The sequence below is a fragment of the Fundulus heteroclitus genome, chromosome 13, assembly GCF_011125445.2.
Source record: "Fundulus heteroclitus isolate FHET01 chromosome 13, MU-UCD_Fhet_4.1, whole genome shotgun sequence".
NCBI classification, from domain to species: Eukaryota; Metazoa; Chordata; class Actinopteri; order Cyprinodontiformes; family Fundulidae; genus Fundulus; species Fundulus heteroclitus.
Window position 1 is genome coordinate 36,019,798 of NC_046373.1, and position 19,264 is coordinate 36,039,061.

The 19,264-nt window shown below is 45.1% G+C and overlaps 1 long non-coding RNA gene across 2 annotated transcripts in view; it reads right to left on the minus strand.

The window, feature by feature from the left end:
- The window catches only part of LOC118565355, a 28,244-nt gene extending 24,016 nt beyond the window's left edge, over positions 1 to 4,228 (minus strand). Inside the window, exons 1-3 of one of the 2 annotated variants that reach the window (XR_004932332.1) lie at positions 3,765 to 4,228; positions 3,479 to 3,542; positions 3,029 to 3,201 (exon numbers count right to left, since the gene is read on the minus strand). This is a non-coding gene — a long non-coding RNA (uncharacterized LOC118565355). Of the gene's footprint in view, positions 1 to 615; positions 3,202 to 3,478; positions 3,543 to 3,764 lie in introns of those variants that run through there. The other variant, XR_004932331.1, reaches the window with a different exon arrangement.
- Between the last annotated feature and the right edge of the window lie 15,036 nt (positions 4,229 to 19,264).

The following is a 19,264-nucleotide window of genomic DNA, read 5'->3' on the forward strand; positions in this document are numbered from 1 at the left end:
TGCACGTTCCATAGCAACAATGTTAAAGAACCATGGTTTTAGATTTGGAAAAAGCAGTCGTTTACCGAGTAAAACCAAGGGTAACGCACGTCTCTTTTACAGCGAAACAGCGGCGGACTATGCAAGCTTGCCCTACTGCGTACCACGTGATGTGATGTAATCGTGACGTTACGTTTCTAAAAATAGCTCGCTTGCGGTACGCTATTAGTCTTCATTCCCATCACCTGTCAGGCTCCCTTTATAAACTCACCTCAGTTGTCTCCTTGTCGCTGGCTCGTAGTGTTTGTTGCTCTCCTTCGTGTCTGCCTGCACCTGTTCCCCCGTCTTGGTTCCCAGTCCGTCAAGTTTTGTTTTTGTGCGGCTGCGCTGCTGGCTTCAGTTTCTCCGTCTTCGTCCTGGTCTCGTCCCTGGTCCTGCAGCAGCCCAGCTCCTCTCTGTCTCGTGGACTCTGTACCTGTCAGTCAGCTCCTGCATCATTCACCTCCGTCTGGTAACAACTCTGGTTCCTCATGTCACCACCATCCACCTGCAATAAACTCTCTTAAATCTTACTCTGTGTGTGCGTGCTGTGTCCGGGTTCACCCTCGACAAAATCATGACAACCAATAATCACATTTAATGACTTTTAATGCTAATTAAGGCCTTAATTTTAAAACATTTCATTTAATGACTTTTAATGCCCCGCGGAAACCCTGAGTAAGAGCAAAGAGTGGTTTAGTCAAAGAAGAGCAATTGGGAAGGAAGTGCTGGTAACAGAATACCATCCCCAGAAAAGATTTAATCCGTCGAACAGAAGGTGTACTTCCATCATCTTCCATCAGATTGGACGACAACATTTTGGATATCACCTCAACTTTTGATGGATCCACAGCCACACCATTTCCATCAATGACATGGCCCAGAAACTTCACAGAAGCTTGCATGAGGTGGCACTTCTTGGGACTCAGCTTCAAGTTATGCTCTCGCAGCCGCTGAAAGACAACCTCCAACCTCTGCAAAGCCTCCTCCTCACTGGGTGCAAAAACAAGCAGGTCATCTAAATAGCATAACAGACTGCTGAAGTTCAAGTCACCAAATACACTTAACATCATGCGCATGAAGGAAGCCGGACTATTGCAGAGCCCCTGTGGCATCCGGTTGTACTCATGTAACCCAAGTGGTGTGGTAAAAGCAGTATACTTTTTTTTATCCTTGTCAGGTTCTGACAAGATGTTCTCTCTAACCATCCTTTCCTCTGCTTCTTCACTGAAGGTGCATGCCATAGAACCTGAATCTAGCATCCCTTGCATCTGAAACTTAGAGTTCACAGTAACTGGTGCATAGAACAGTTCATCATAAGGCTCTACTGTCTGTGTATTTTGCATAATCACCTTAGCATTACCTGATGCTACTCCACATGCATTTACATAGCATTGTTCGAGTTCACTGTCACAGTTGAGGGTTTGTAAATCACTACCCACACGTCCCCTCTCCGAATGCGGGTTCATCAGTTTAAATGCTGTTGTCCTTCAAGCGAAGACGCGGTTTGAAGATTTTGTCTGGAATCCTTGTTTGGGCAGTCCTTCTTAATGTGACCAGGTTTGAAACAGGATAAGCACAGGCGATCTTGTCTGCAATGTGCCAATGTTGAGTGTTCTGTGGACTGGCAAACCTTACAGAACTTTCTCTGCAGCTGACCATAAGAGGGCTTTCTGAGCACAGTCTGGTTGTTCTGAACAAGGGTACGATCAAGCAGACTGATGAGAGTCTTTATACAGTTATCATCTAACTGAGGACTGAGGTTGACATTCCCCTCAACCTAAACAGGAGAAGAAACCGGAGAGCTGGATGAAATGAGCTCCTCAGGTGCTTGAACATGTGATGACAGACACTTTATCAAGCTGGCATGAATTGGTTTAGGCTTCATCTCAATTTGATAGCGATCTACATGTTCCTGTATCTCTTTAGCTGTCCACTTGTCTGGTGGCTTGAATCGTAATACTGCAGCAAGAGAGGGATCTGGACAATACTTGACGAACATCATCGTTACCTCTCGGCTAGGATCATCAACGTGTCGCCCTTGTCTCCTCAAAGCCTCCTCAGTTACATCAATTGCCTTGTTGAGGCCTAGCCAGTACTCAACAGGGTTTTCTCCTATTTGAGGCACAGTGCCATAAAAGTCTGCAAGAGGCATACTTGAACTTGTTTCACCAAAGTGTTGCTTTAAAATGTCAATGATGAATTTTGGGTTCTCTTGGGGTTTTAGGGCTGGATTGCTACGGAGCGTAACCTTCACAATGTCCCTAGCTTTTCCTATTAACTTATATAAAATCTCCTGATGCTGTTCTCCATGTGGTACACCTCTCTTCCTCAGGTATGTGGAAGTTCCTCCCACTCATACACTGATAGCTTATCTGACACATCTCCTCTAAAACTGGGAGGTTCCCTGACATTAGCTTGCATAACTAATCTTATGCCTGCCAGGTTATGTGTAAGGATATTGAGAGTCTGATTTGTACCTGAACTCTGAGCTCGTGCATCTCTGTCCTCATCTGCCTTACCTTCTCCCTTTAACTGAGTAGATATAACCTATCTGACTTCCTGTGCTATGTGTGTGATGAAATTTTTTTAAAGCTAGATCACTTATGTCTGACGTTGCTGACAGCTGATCAGCGAGTTTAGGCAAAGCGGTTGGATGACTAGGTAACCGAGTGGAGCTAAAGGCTGGTGAACCAACATTGTCTGCATTTCTGACAGGGGTATCACAAAGCTCCCTCAAAAACCTTCCTCTGCCAAGGCCTAGAGGATTCTCATTTGTTGTAGCTACATCTGCTTCTTCAAACTTGGAAGCCATTTTTAATAAAAAAAAACAACAACCTTAACCCTATATTATAATGAAACAATGGTTCTTAATCTATCAAACTTAGTTGAGATACACAACAACAATAAAAAAGAATGCAAGGGGAAAAAAATGAAACAACCCCTTTTCTTTCAAAGTCCTTTCAACTGTGTAACAGCGTAGCTTTGCAACCAGCAAATTTAAAGGAACCTCTTGGTGATGATCAGCAGCCCTCGATGACCAAGCTGTTGTTGATCCAAGATGAATCCGGATCGTCACGGCACCAATGTAGCCGGCCTCAGGCGTGCTACTTGTTTGACTCTGCGTTGTCTAGTGACGACCGCTCAGGCATTTCAGGTCAGCCTACTGATGGTGTATTTATTCTGTACAGAGTGATATGAAAAACTGTTCAGCAGCAAATAACATATCCAGCCGACATCAGTCTACCTTCCTCCGCAACAGCCATGAACAGTCTGGTCTGAATTATTACATTTTTTAAATCTGGATGAAACAAATAAAGATAACAGAAACACGCCACCAGCAAACCTCCACAATAGGTAATGTATAAAAAAAACTTGTACATTGTGAAAAATTTAAAAAAACTATGAAACTCCGACATTGAACAAAAAAGTTCAATCAATAAATAAAATAACAACATACCTGTACAGAATGATATGAAAAACTGTTCAGCAGCAAATAATATATCCAGCCGACATCAGTCCACCTGCCCATGACAAATGGAGCAAATAAAATTTAGCATTGCGCAGGAAAAACGGTCGGCTCATTCAAAGAAATGCTGCGACAGTAAAACTCTTTAACTCCTTAAAAAACATTCCATTCACCGCTAAGCAACTCACAAACATGTTAGCTTTAAAAATTGTTTAACATTTTTCATTACACTCGAACTTCTAACCAAGAAACTAACAAGAGCTCCGTGAAAACTCACCTTCCTCCGCAACAGCCATGAATGGTCTGGTGAAGGAGGAAGTGACGTCACCAGTTATACCCACAAAAATAAAATAAAACTTTCCGAAAATTATTATACAGAGTATTTTTCTTTAAAATATTAATTCCAACATAAAACTGAAAGACAATAAATTAATGAAAATATAAAATGAAGGATATTTGGTGGAATGAATTTTCTTCCTTCCACGCTACATCTGCATTAATTTAAGGCTGGCTTTCACCTCTTACAGATTGAGAGGGGCATCTAGAATGTTTTTGGAATTAGTGTCCACAGAGGGGAGAATTAAATTATCTAGGAATTGGTTCATTGGAGTAGTGTCTGATGAGGCTTCTGATTGTATAAATCAAAGTAATATGAAGCAAAAGTATCGTTTATCTCAGTTGGGTCTGTAACTAAAGTTTGGGGGTTCTTACGAATTTGAGTAATGAAATGGGTAAGAGGATTGATGTTTTAGTTGCCTTGCTAGTAACCGACTAGCCTTGTCTCCATATTCATAATAAGTGCCCTTTGTACGCCTTAAAAGAAACTCTGCTTTCTTTGTGGAAATAAGGTCAAATTTAGTCTGTAATTTAAGTCTCTCCATCTGGAGAGTAGCATTGGCTGAGATGGAGTGTTGTCTATCAGTCTGATGAATTGCTGCGATCAGTTCAAGTTGCCTTTACCTCCCATCCTTTCGTGTCCTGGCATTATATGAATTCATTTCTCCACGGATTACTGCTTTGAGGGTTTCCACAGGAGAGAAGGTGAAGTAGAGTCAGATTTGTTGTTTTCGAGAAAGCGTGAAATCTTATCAGAGATAAATTCACAAAATTTGTCAGATGATAAGAGCCCAGTGTTTAATCTCCAGTTTGATTAGCCTTTGGGTTTAGGGGCTAGTTCCAGGTCTAACAAAAAGGGGGGCATGGTCTGAAATGACTATCGATGAGTATTCACATTGTTTCACTGAGGGTAGTAAGAGCTTATAAAGAAAAAGGTAATCTATCCGAGAGTATGTCTGATGAACCTGGAAGTAAAACGAAAACTCTTTTGCTGTCGTATGGTAAAAACGCCACACATCCACAATGCCAGTTTGATCTGTGATCACAGATAAACATTTAGCTGCTTTGGATTGAGTTATTTTTCTTAAACAAGATCTGTCAAGCATGGGATTGATAGATAAGTTAAGATCCCCTCCAAAGATGAGATGATGTGTGTCTAAGCATGGAATGGAGGAGAAAAGGGAGGACAGAAAGTTAGGGCAGTCCCAGTTAGGGGCATAAACACAAACCATAATAACAGGGGTGTGAAACAGCACACCAACAACAATAATATAACGCCCATTGGAATCAGATATGACCTGTTTTGCTGAGAACTGTACTCGTTTGTGCAGTAAAATAGCTGTACCTCTAAAGTTGGAGTGGAACACCTGTCCCAACCAGGGTTTTCGCAGTCTGATGTGGTCGCAAAGACGAAGATGGGTTTCTTGGAGGAACGCGATGTCTATTTTCATACACTTAAGATGTGAGTACTTTTGTCCTTTTAATAGGTCCACCGAGTCCCCTTATGTTCCAGCTCTTGAACCTGATGATTCGCCCTGTGTCTTTCTGCCTTATGTCAATCATGAACTCAGTGCTAAACTGTCAGTCCTGTAAATGCTGATGAAATGGTGGCCTAGCCAGGTGGCCTAGCCAGAAAATACTCCTCTATTAAAAATAAATCAAAAAAACAACAAAGTCCCAAATACAACAACAGAAGATGTCCTTAGTGACACCTTCAGGTTCAAAACATTCTTACACATGTGTCCTAACCTCATCTGAAACACAGATGAGCATGCAGGAATTACCACTTTACACAACCGATTGACTGATAGGAGTTTCATAAGAAATCTTGAACAAATATTTAACCGTACAAACGTCTGTAATAATCATAACTGGAACTGACATATAAGGAGCTTATTTATGAGTCTGTAACTAAGTTCAGCTCTGGGCAGAATTTTCCAGCTCCAACCATACATCTACAGTGTCTACAATTCAGTTCTAGTGGAGCTCCGTGAAAGTTAGAAGATGTGTGTAACTTACTGCTGCAGAGTCGTCAGGTCATCTGAGTGGGAAGTGAGGGCTGATTCCAAAAAAGTTGTCTTTCAATGCTGACATTAATGCTGAAATTGTATCCCTTAAAGACTTCTTTTATTTCAATCTCTGAGTCATATTTGTCAACGTCAAGGTGATGCAGAACCATGTTTCCAATGTGGACTACTGCACCTTGTGGTGGGGAACAGAAAACGGTTTGGTTGGGCAATTTTAGTCTGGTAACTGTGTCATGCTGCTCTTACGATAACAGGGCTTCTGTCTCTGGTGTGCTAACAAGCCACCAGTTACCTGCCCGTTCAATTTTGGTTTCCACACCTGCATCTTTAAGGGTCATTCTAGCCTGACATTTTTGTTCAGGGGACTCATTTCTTAGACCACACAGGTAATTGGTAACGTCTCTGATAAATGGATTGCTTGGACATACCCAGTGGATGTCCTTGGTTTTGGTACATAAATCCAAATTAGAGACTAAATAACGTTTGGGGTCAGCATTATGATAGGCTAACATTGAGGGGGTTTGTAGGTGTACATAAGTCTCAACTTGCCAAAAACCGACAGTCAATACTGATTTAAGCCTATACACATTAGCTCTTTCAATTATGAGAAGGTTTAGCATAAATCCTGTCTCTAAGTTGTCAGGTCTTCAGAATGACGGAATTTGCTGCTGAGAGACCAACTGAGAAAAGCGATCCGATCGCTGCTACTAGAAGCTATCAGTCCTAAGAATCTCTTTGGGCATTTACTGCCACCAAGGTCTTCATTGATTACCATGAATTTCTGCAGTTGTCTGAGAACATGGATGGTAACCTGTTTGGTGTCTTCTACAGTGTCATGGACCTGAGTTCCACGCGGTCTTCCTTCACTGAGTTGGGGTGTACGTGTTTCCTGTACACATTCCATAGATCTAGTCGCACAAAAACTCTTTGAGTGTGTGGGTAATGAGGAGCCCAGGCGTGTCCTGGAGGTCAGTGCTGGTCGGGGGTCCCATTTCCACTACGTTGGTCGATTGGCTCATTGATGATCCGACAAGAATAATATTCATCCAGGTGACCTCCATCCTGCAACAGAGAGATCTGAATTACAGACGTGAAATTGTGTATGGACGGTTATTTTATTAGTGCATGTTTAAATGTCTTGGTTGAACATTCACTTGTCCTATCTGATGCTATGCATTATTCTCTTCGGCGGGGGCGGAGTTAGACTCCGTTCCCAGTGAGGAGAGTTTAGTTGACGGTTTGATTTGGTTCGCATGAGCCCATTTGTACTCTGGACTTTGCCGGTGCTTCGGGATTCTTATCCGGTAAGCTACTGGTGAGAGTTTTCCAACGATTTTGAAAGGAAATGCACAACTTGGAAGAAATTTCCTGGACCAGCCAGATGGCTGGGTAAAGCGGAAATAGAAAACCTTGTCTCCTATCTCATATTCCCTATGGGATGTTTTCCAACCGTAGTAGGATTTGGCACCTTGCACGCTGCCTTCTAGGTTCTTTTGAGCCCACGCGAAAGTTGTTCGGACATGGTCTTTTAAATCAGTGACATACTGATGTGCCGTGTAGGCAGTTGTCACACTGATGTCTTCGGGCTGGTAGATGACATGCAGGGGTATGGCCATTTAACCTGACTCTAGCCAGATGGATTTTGCTCCGCCTAGCTCCGCCTAGCTTCACTCACATCCATCTGGGACCTCTCCCATAGAGAGTGATTTCTCCAACCAACTTTATTATCCAGCCAATCAGGAGGCAGGGCTGGAGTCTCATAGATGTGATGTAGTGGAGAAGCGACCATGAGACTGTTTTGATTTAGACAATGGCGGCTCGCATCGAGAAAGCAAGCGTAAACATTGATGCTGCTATTTCTTCCGTGTTGTCCAATCTACCTAAAATTGTTTCATTAAAAGAACATCAGAGAACGGCTCTGAAGGCTTTTGTTGGTGGAAACGATGTTTTTGCCCTTCTCCCGACCGGATTTGGCAAGTTTTGCTTTCCTGGGCGGTGCGCCCGTGGCGGACGCCGCGCCCAAGGCGGACGCTGCGCCCGTGGCGGAGCGGTTAGCGCGAACCATGTTAGGAGGGCTTTAGTCCTCGACGCGGTCGGCCCGGGATCGACTCTGACCTGTGGCGTTTTGCTGCCTGTCTCCCCCCCTCTTCCACCCTCTTCCTGTCAGCTCACTGTCAATAAAAGACGTGCCACTAGGAGCCGCAAACACATTTAAAAAAAAAAAAAAAGTTTTGTTTTTTCCTGCGTCGCTCTCATCAGCGTCACGGGTTGGCTTCCGTGTGAATGGTTGAAATAGCACGTCGATAAAGATGACAGACGAGTGGCTTATCCAATCATATACAAGGATTTTTGATAAGGCCCAGCCTTCAAAAAAGGCAATTCCTATGGATCAGTCCCAGATGGATGTGAGTGGAGCTAGGCCGAACGAAATACATCTGGCTAGGGTCAGGTTAATGGCCATTAGTGTTATGATATTTTTCTAGGATGAACCTGGACACAGCACACACACACAGAGCTAGTTCTTAGGAGTGAGTTTATTGAATAGTGTGGAAGATGAATGATGATGGAACCCAGAGTCTTACAGCAGACGGAGGTGTAGGGTGCAGAAGCTGGCCGGCAGGAGGCGTGTTGAAAAACTGAACGGGAGGAACTCTGGAGCCGAAGACTTGAGACCAGGACGGAGCATCTGAGCCGAGGACTTGAGACCAGAACATCAGAGCCGAAGACTTGAGACCAGAACATCAGAGCTGAGGACTTGAGACCAGAACATCAGAGCCGAGGACTTGAGACCAGAACGGTTCACCAGGAGTTGTGAACAGGAGTTGGAACTTGAGAGCAGAACGGAACCCTGGAGTCGTGAACAGGAGTGCTGAGCTGGATCTAGGCAGAGCTGGATCTAGGCAGTGACTGGAACAAAAGCAAAGTTGGAGAAAAGACCTCTGGGAGAAACTGAGCAGGAGTGAGCACTATGGACCGGCGACGAGAACAGAATGAGTTGAGTCTTATAAAGAGGTGATCACAGGTGGAAACACATCAGGAGTAATTGCAGCCTGACAGGTGACGGGAATAAAGACTAATTAGTGTCCAGAGGTGTGACTAATAGCTGAGCGAGGGAGAGCTGAGTGAACTGCAAAATAACAAGAAGCCAGACAAAACTTAAACCATCACAATTAGGACCAGGGGAAACTTTATTTCCCATTCCCTGCCATGGCTGTTGACATAGTTCTTTAACATGCCGACCACTGTGTGGGTCATTCACTCTACCTGTCCTGATGACTGTGGATAGTAGAGGATGTGGAACTTAACTTCCACACCCAACATGTCGATGTGCGGTCATAAGTTTGACAGTCATAATGTGCGGTCATAATGTTTGACGTGAAATGCGTTCCTCTGTCCGAGTCGATGGACAGGGGAAGGCCCCACCGGCTGAAAACGTGATTTAGCAGAAGCACTGCCAGTGGTGTCATTTGGTGCCGGCAAACATTCGACCCATTTCGTGAAGTGAAAGTGTCTTTGTTGGAGACAGTCAGACGCCAGAAAGAGTTTCGAGTGCTTCAACTCCTTGCTTCTGGTGTTCTTCCTTCTGTTTTCTTTCCACAATGGGAGGTGAGAGACAAAACTGAGCCGACCATAGTTGGAGTCGGAGCAGATCACCAGTTGTTCCACATCCATGGCGGCTTCCTGCTGGATGGTGATGAGCACTGCTGTGACTTCAGCATACTGGCTGGTTTTGGGTCCTAACTGGTAGTGGTTTTGTTTGGTGTAGTCACGTCCCACCCAGACAATCCTTACTCTGGCTCGGAGTTGGTGTTCATGCATGTAAGCGCGGCCATCTGTGTAGACTCTTGGTAGCCCGTGACACGTTTTTGTCAAAATTACGGTGGGTTGAGGGAGGTGGTGGTTGGAATGCTGAGGGTTATGGCTTCTGTGTCGCACTCACAGTGTTTACACTCTGCCAACCCCTGTCCCAGCACTATTCTGTTGTTCTGGCTGTACTTTACTTCGACGCTGTAGCCTTGAAGTGCCATCATCCATGTTGCAATGCGACTGTCGGACACTCTGCTTTCTCTTGAACTTTCACTGTTCAGGATGGTAACTGGCAAATGACATGTCTCGGTGATCACTTTCTGACCTCCGATGTAGCTGCGAAAATGTTCAACTGCCCCAACTGTTGACAGAAGTGCTTTCTCACAGTCTGAGAACTTGACCTCTACATTGCTCAAAGGTCTACTCACGTATGCTACTACCCTCTTGGTCATATTTCTGTTTTAGAGCGGCGCTAAGGCACTGTGAGGAGAAACTGGCTTCCAGATAGGACTCTTTGTCCTTGTCTGGGTATGTCAGGCAGGGGGCAGAAACAAGTTTCTGCTTCAAGAGCTGGAATGCTTGTTCTTGAGGCTCCCCCCAGTTGAATGGCATGTCCTTACGTAAAAGTTCAGTGAGCGGCCTAGCCATGTCTGTATAGTCCTCAATGAATCGATGCAAGTAGTTGCAGACCCCTAAGAAGCTTCGGGGCTCAGAGACATTTACTAGAGCTGTTATGTCTTGGATGGCCCCGGATCCTATTAGCTTGGGGTTAATGCCATTTGGACTTACTGTCAGACCCATATAGTCTACTTTCGTTCAGACATGGCTTTGTGGAGAAACACGTTGAACTCGGCTAGGGAGTTAGAGTATCCAAACGGGCATCTGTTCCAGCTGTACTGACGGCTCCCGAAAGAGAGCGCCAGCTTATACTGGTCAACCAGTTCCAACCTCATTGTCCAAAAGCCATTAGCCACATCCACTGTAAAAAAAAAAAGAAACGTGTATCTTTCACCTTCGCTAGTTCCTGGTCTAAATGAATCATAGACCAACACGAAGAGGTACTTTTTAATTCAGAGCGCGCTAGCCAATTGTCAGACGCCATTTCACAATTGGTTTTAACACCGGCCAGATTGGGGAATTGTATATGGAGTTACATTCCCTGAATATCTGTTTTTCCAGCAGTTTATCGAGGAATGCCTGTATCGACCTGTAAGCTGCCAGGGGAATTTTGTACTAAGGAAAGAAAGTAGGGGTGAGTTCGGGTTCATTGGGATGCGGTCCGTGTGCAAATCTGTGACCCCACTATTATTAGAATCTTTGGATAGAGTCGACTGAAACTCATAAAACAGTTTAAGTGCTGTTCTCTCTGCTTCAGTGGTCAGTGCATCAGCCTTTTCCAGCTGCTGCATGATTTCTGCCTCGAAACCAGGGTAGGACTCAGTGGATGAGTCCTGGTTCTCTGGTTGATTTGGTGCTGGTTCTGTTGGGTTGGTTGCTATCGCATACACCAACAGGTTTCCTTCAACTTCGAGTGTAGCATCACAAAGGGATCCCGCAGGTAGAGCTTCATGTCACCTGATCAGGATTATGTTGGAAGGAAAAGTAAACACTGTGTCTGGAGAGTCATGTCTGCCGGTCTAGAACAAGGGCAGGTCTCCAATGACGGGAATGCTCAGCTCGTGGACAGAGCTTTCGATGAGCACCCCAAGAGGTTTCTTTGCCATAACTTGGATCGACATGTGGGTTGGATTTTCCACCAAAAGGTAAGCTGAGCGGTTGTTCAGCTCAAGCAGGGGTGTGCCCCGGATTAACAGGTTTGACTCCTGGAACTAAGAAAGCAGTTGAAAGAAAACCTGTGTGTTCTGTATTTGTTGGCCCTTCATGATGACTAGTCTGATAGGTACACTTGCAGTCTGTGGTAGAATTAGCATGTTTTTTTCACTAGCAACCTGGCAAGCCTGTGGGATGGTCTGCCCTGACCGCATGACTTCAGTGGTGCCCAGAAAGGAACTTGGGGGCGCGTGAGCTTGAGCCCATAGGACCTGGTTACAAGTGTCCAATTGTGCACCTTACCGTACCAGATGATCAGCACCAACAAACACTGGAGGATGTAAACTCTCCACAATGCTGAAAGGATGAGAGAGTTGTCTTGTGCCAATCTATGCATCAAACACTGGAGGATGTAAACTCTCCACAATGCTGAAAGGATGAGAGAGTTGTCTTGTGCCAATCTATGCATCAAGTATGCACACCCCCGTTGCTTTCAGAAGCTGGTGAGGCCAGTCTGCTGAGAGCAAGTATTGGCTGTGTTTTCTTTCAGCCAGGTGGGGTTTTTCTCAGCACAAAGAGCTGTACAGGTCTCTACTGATCGCATACTTCTCCGACCAAAGAGCCAGTAACACGTTTGGCATGAACGTGTTCTCCAGATGCACACCTTTGGCCACTCCGGTTATAGGCTTCAACTCCAGAGTATTTAAGCGAACAAAGGATAGATGTGTGACTACAAAGAGATGTTCTCTGATTGCCGTGAAGCGGCGGTGTGCCAGAGACCCCGGAAATCTGCTCTGTCAAAGGCAGAAGCTGTGCCAAGAGTTCTTTGGGCTCTTCCGAACAGGTCACCCGGTGGATAGGGACAGACTGTCCACTACCGGAAGTAAGAGGGTTGGGGGACCCCACTCGGGCCCAAAGATGACCATGATTCCAGTCAATGAGTGGAGCTAACCTGTTTAACAGATCTTGACCCACAAGAAAAGGTTCTGTGTCTAACGTGCAGATGTAATAAGGATGTACAAGGGTCATGTTACTGTTACTGTTTTCACAGTGCCCCGTCTATGGTGAAACACCCTCGGTGGACCCAGCTCGTTTTACTCAGTCAGGCGACCCCCACTTACTTATTACCTTGAATGTCGGATGCATAAAACAGACAAGTATACTTTTAGTTATATTTTATCTACGTAAAGACAGAGAAACAGTTACAGCCACACCAGCGCTGATGGGCTCTTGATCGGCAAGAAGCCCCGATTGCTCATCACACAAACATTATATAGGGATCTAGGTACACACTCATGCAAGGGCTGTACACATCCAAACTGTGACATCAGCAGAGAAACTGTGTCACCTCCGGGGTGGTATCTGATAGATATGTGCCAATCTTTTGGGTCAGTGCCATCTAAGTGTGCCATGCAGCTCCGGGATAAACAGCTCGTTGCACTTGACCTCGTTGATATCCTAACATTACGGAAAGGGATGTCTAATCACACCCATTTGGTGATGCGTGACTGATCTTAAGTACAGCTGGTGATGCCCACGTTACATGTCACTACCTCGAACGGTTTCCCAAGAGACACCATAGCTCTGGTCACTTCATCAAACAAATCTGATCACATCAGACTGATCTCTGAACCTGTGTCTAAAAGAGCATTTACTGTTACACATCCACCTATAACGGTTGAGCAGTATAAGCGGCGCATGTTTTCACGGTGGTGTAGCTCACCTAGGAACCTTAGAAAAGAGTTTTTCTGATCACCTTCTGATGGGGTTTTAAGGATTCTTGCTGACTTTTCGGTTGGTCTCCTCACTTAATCAGATAAATTCTGTTAGAGGCGTGAGCCTTGTCCATGCCTAGTCATGGTGATGGGGGTTTTGGGCCTGGCTTCCCCGGGGAGTCGGCAGGATTGTATGGTGGCTGGGAGAGCTGCGCAATCTAACGTACTGTTTCAGCTAACAACCTGCGGAAAGTCTCCTCCATCTCCTTTCTCACTTACTCTTCCATGCGTAGGTTCCAGCCTTTATTGTCGTGTTTACTTTTCTGCTTCTCTGATCTGTCAGTTTGCTTGCCGTATCGGGTTTGATCTGGCCTGTGCCATTTTGAAACATTTCACCCTCCATGCTGTCATGTTGACCTCTCCTATTTTGAGAAGCTTTCTTCTCTTGCAGACCGAAACCCTGTTGTTTCTTGAACCTGGATCTAGTTTTAGGTTTGGAGGGAGACATCTCCTGTCCCTCCCGACCTAACCTCTTTTCTGGTTCCGCTTGAATCTGTTGAACCCCGTTACCACTATCGGCTCCTTTGCTGGGGCGGATACGTGTTTCCCATGCAACCTAGGCGTATTTCATGATTTTCTGCTTGGTAAATTCATTAAATGCGGAAATTCAGACTGAAGAAACTCATTGCTTACCTCCATCAATCAAAGACTCATTCGCCTCCGACGCAAGCCAATCAGCTTTGAACTGCTCCTCCTCGAAGCCAATCGGTGTCCTGGATTCGTCTTAAAAGAACTTCAAATCCAGCTCAACTTCTACCCAGCAAGCAAGCAAGCAGTCGCTGTGCGATGTCTGATCTGGACTCTGATGACTGGATTCAAGTCGATAACAACTTATCCTCAAATCCTCCTGCTTCTGGGAACGCATCTAGCCGCGCATCCATCATCTCCGACCTCTGTATTCGCTCCAGCATATCTTAAACAGCGCTGACCTGGACTCGCTCTCTTAGCTGGCCTTCTTCCGCCTGTGGCATCTCGTTCCGTCACCCAACCTCTGTTTCCCATCATATCCGATTCCTGGCGCAGACGCCGTCTCAGCTCTGCTTCGGCTCAGGTCCCGCTCCGCTTCGTAGCGCGCTGGGGAGGGCTCTGCGTCACCGTGGGACCTTCTCTGGTTTCGATCGGCTTTGCAAGGCCCACCTTTCCGTATCGTCCTGCCGCAACTTTCAGCCGGATCTCCTCTCTCATCCCCGCTCCGAGCAGCTCAAGGTAATATGTATTCACTCATGTTTTCATTCATATTGCACGCGTTTGTTCATTACGCTTCTGGATGTCCGTCTATTTAGGCAGAACGTATCCCTTCCATTCTAATGTTGTTGTCGTCATTTTCTTCTTCTGGTTTTGGCGGTTGGCAACAGGCTTGTAGTAGCATTACTGCCACCTACTGGTTGGAGTATGGTTCGTGATGGACTCCACATATCTTTTATTTCATAATTATATCATTCTAATTTAACTCATTGTTCATATTTTCTACAGTAATTTCTTGCCATGGTATGTTTTGATTTTAAGTGTAAATTAAGTTTTGTAGGCTTAAATCTTAACCTTTTTATCACTCTCCCCTTTTCTATTTAATTTCCCATTCTGTGTTCTCTTACTACCTTTTGATATGGTAACACGTCTCCCCTTTATCATCAACCTGCAGGCTGTACTAGCAAATGTTTCAGCATTTTCAAACCTCTGATTTGTCATCATAAGATTAACTATTGGCAATCCTTCCGCAAGCACCTTCAATGTCATTTATGTTCTGTTTAACCGGACAGTAGGGTTGAGTTGATACTTACCCCATTTTATTTCAGAAGTGCATTTTAAATCCAGTAATTGTCAGGGTTCTCTGTGTTTTGGCTGCTCTAACTCTACTCCTCAGGCGTGTCTAGTTGGCTGAGGAGGCGTGGTCCACACCTGCAGCTCGTTGCAGGCGGCTTCCTCTGGCGTCTTAAGCAGAGCGCTGACAGATGGAAGACGCCGGAGCCTTAACCAGTCGTGGTACGACGTGGCCTCAGTCCCAACTCTCGGAGACCAGCTTGTGAGTTTTTTGTTACTCTTCATTTTTGGATTAATTTTTGAACCTCTCTGTTGCTTCAGATTTTGGTGCTTGGATGCACTCACCTGTCTTGACGTCTCGTCCGAAGAAACAGACCAGCGGAACCTGCCTGCTCAGATTTTGCTCTGGCGCTCCCCTCATACTTCCTGGAAGTTACCCAGCGAGGCCTGAGATCCCCTCTCCCGGGTTCTGTTGGTTCTGTGTTCACTCTGGTCAATCCATCTGTCAACCGTTGCCGATGAGGCTCGCTCAGGATTCCTCGCCAGCTACATCAGCCGCCCTCAGCCACTAGCCGCCTATCTCCAGCAGAGTAGTATCATAGAGTTCTCCTGACGCTACTCCTTCCCGGTTAGGTCCGCCCAGCCTAATGGTAAGCTGCGCTACTTCTAGCAATTCTCCGGGTTCTTCCTTCAGAGTACTCACTCACTCTCTCTTGCAGACTTTCCAGCCGTGACGTTCTGACCCAGCCGATTCACCTGTAGTTCCGTCCGTAGACCTGCCTGTTTTCCAAATAAAATATCTTAAAACTGTGCATTGCCTCCCGTTCGTATCTGCATGTGGACTCGTCACCTGAAAACCATGACAGTAATTAATATCAATTGTTAAAACCGCTGCAACTCTGGTGCAATTCGGCGTCCGTTTGGACCGGTCTGTACTGGATTCAGACTTTTATTTATGCTGACTAGGCCACTTTGTCACTCTTGTCATTTCAGTGGTCATTTCAAAGTTTGGCAATCAATTACTTCAGGTGTTGTGAGATTATACATGTTAAAGTTATTTAATGCTTTTGTTTGTAGGTATTGCCTGAACGTCAGCTGGGAGCCGACGTCGTGTTGGCTGTTGGGGAATGATTTGAGTATTGGCGATCTTTTAACAGCCATTTGCTCATGTTTTAGGGACTGACAATTTTTTTTTTTTTTCAGGTTCAAGAATTTATTTTAAGATGAACATCCGGAGAGCGTCACTGTGGGTGGTGTTGTCTGGTGATAGTATTTCAATTATGGAGCTTGTCTGCAGGCTGGTGAGGATAATTAAGCTAAACATTGAAGATCATCAGTTTTGTCAGAATGCAGTGCAGAATCTGAGTTAAGTATTAAATTCATTTCAAACACCATGGAATGAGCTAAATAAGCTTAATCGATTCATGACAGCATTTAGTATGTGTTCGGCATTCTACGCATTCATGAGTTAAGCAAATATTATTTGATAATTATGTCTTAAGAATTCAAGCGGATACAAGCGGCTGAAATGAGTTCTCCGTAGTGTGTCTGGGCTCTCCCTTAAAGATGGGGTGAGGAGCACAGTCATCGGGGAGGACTCAGAGTAGAGCCGCTGCTCCTCCACGTCGAGAGGAGCCAGTTGAGGTGGCTCGGGCATCTGGTCAGGATGCCTCCTGGACGCCTCCCTGGTGAGATGTTCCGGGCGGAGGCCCAGGGGAAGACCCAGGACACGCTGGAGGGACTATGTCTCCTGGCTGGCCTGGGAACGCTTTGGGATTCCTCCTTAGGAGCTGGCCCAAGTGGCTGGGGAGAGGGACGTCTGGGCCTCCCTACTGAAGCTGCTGCCCCGCAACCCTACCCCGGATAAGCTGAAGACGGACGGACTGATGTCTTAAGAAGCGTTGCCCGTCTTCATCCATTTATCTTATGGTCACTTTCCTCTCATAGATCTTCTTCTTTCACTATTCCTAGTTCTCCTTTCTCAAATTAAACCTGTTAACCTGCAAATTGAGTTCTAGGTATGGATCTCAACCTAGTTTCATCATGGCTTTCTGCCTGCATTTAAGGTCTTGAATTCACACGATATCAGTCTTATTCCATATCAGTGTTTCCGTTAGCTGCCTCCTTGCTCGTTCAGCTCAGTCTCGCAGATGCATCATTGCCAGAGGCACGCTTTATTTCCAGGCAGCTCAAGTTAACTAATTTTGTTTCTGTCCTTCTTGAACAGGATACTTTGGTTGAGAGCTGCGTTCTGAACTTCTAGTCTGGTCTGCTTCTCGTCTGGATCGGAAATGTATATATCTATAATGTGTTCTGTTGTAGATATGTTTAAAGATTTTACGGATGCTGCCATCCGTAGGTTTTGGGGGAGTTCTATATAATTGTTGGTTCTCAGATTCCTGATCACTCCAACAAATGGGCATGGTCACCATCATGCCTCACATATCATTCTGGGCATCCATTCATTCAGCTGCTCAATGCCCTCTAATTTATGTATTTCAACTACAAATACTGGTGGTGGTTCATAATTCATTCATATTATTTGTAGACCTGTGCTCTTTCTATCATGCATTCTGTCAAGTACCCTTTCATGCATTCTTTTCGTATTTTTAATGCATTCTGTCATGCATTTCTTGTGCGTCTGGTCGTGTCTGGTCTTGCGTCATGTCATGCGTCCTTCATGCATTCTGTCATGCATCATGTTATGCATCCCGTTGCATCCTGTCATGTGTCCGGTCATTTGTCTTGCATCTCGTCATGATCACTCGGTGTCGCGTCTGGTCCTGCGTTTGTTGCAGTCCTTTCATGCATACCGATATGCTTGCTGTTATGCATCCTGTCCTGTCCTGTCACTTGTCTTGCACCTCGTCATGATCACTCGGTGTCGCATCTGGTCCTGCGTCTTGTCATGTGTTCTCTTTTGCATACCGTCATGCATTCTGTTATGCATACCGTTGCATCCTGTCATGTGTCCCGTGACCTGTCTTGCATCTCGTCATGATCACTCGTTTATGTATGTGCATCATCAGCAAGTTACGCATCAGCAAGTTACGCATCAAACTTCCATTCATCACACAGAACTTTGAAACGCATCAGCAAGAAACGCATCATAAACTTCCATTCATCACACAGAACTTTGAAACGCATCAGCAAGAAACGCATCATAAACTTCCATTCATCACACAGAACTTTGAAACGCATCAGCAAGAAACGCATCATAAACTTCCATTCATCACACAGAACTTTGAAACGCATCAGCAAGAAACGCATCATAAACATTCCATTCATCTCACAGAACTTTGGTAAGTCTTCGTGGCAACGGCCCTGTTTTGGTATCAATTCAAGTTCTCTGCTTTCTGGGCACACATTGGTTCTTTCATGCTCAATGCTCTATCAGCTTTAAGGTAATTCTTCAAATACTGGTGGTGGTTCAAAACTCACTCATATTATTTGCAGACTTGTGTTCTTCCTATCATGCACCCTGTCACATACCTTTCATGCATACCGACAAGCATCCTGTTATGCATTTCGTTGCATCCTCTCATGTGTCCTTTCACCTGTCTCGGATCTCTTCATGATCACTCATTTGTCTATGTGCGTCATCCGCAAAGAAGCATCTGCAAGAAATTATTCATCAAGCATCCCTGATAAATTCACCTTTTACCTTATCATTCACCTAATCATCATCTCCCATTCATCTTTCTGCACTTTGGGTAAACCTTCACTGCAACGACCTGCTCGCAGGCCTCCATAACCACGGCCTGACTTGGTAAGCTGTTTGCAAACCTTCTTGGCAGTTCAATTACTCATCCTGTTATCCTCGCTATTAGTCACCCTGCCTTATGAGCATACAGATGGTCAGACCTCGGCAATTTTTGGGGGATCATTCCTATTCTCATACACCTGCTTATGCATATTGAAGTATAATTCAGCGTGAATGTTTCCTGCCGAGGTCTGAGCGCCAAAGTCTTAAAATATTGTATCAATAAATTCTTCTAATTGTCTCTTCTTTCCGTGTGAGTTTTTCAGATTGAAATGAAGCTAAATGCGGAAATTCAGACTGAAGAAACTCATTGCTTACCTCCATCAATCAAGGACTCATTCGCCTCTGACGCAAGCCAATCAGCTTTGAACTGCTCCTCCTCGAAGCCAATCGGTGTCCTGGATTCGTCTTAAAAGAACTTCAAATCCAGCTCAACTTCTACCCAGCAAGCAAGCAGTCGCTGTGCGATGTCTGATCTGGACTCTGATGACTGGATTCAACCCACCTCCATCCCCTTCTCCACCATCATAGCACCTCCATC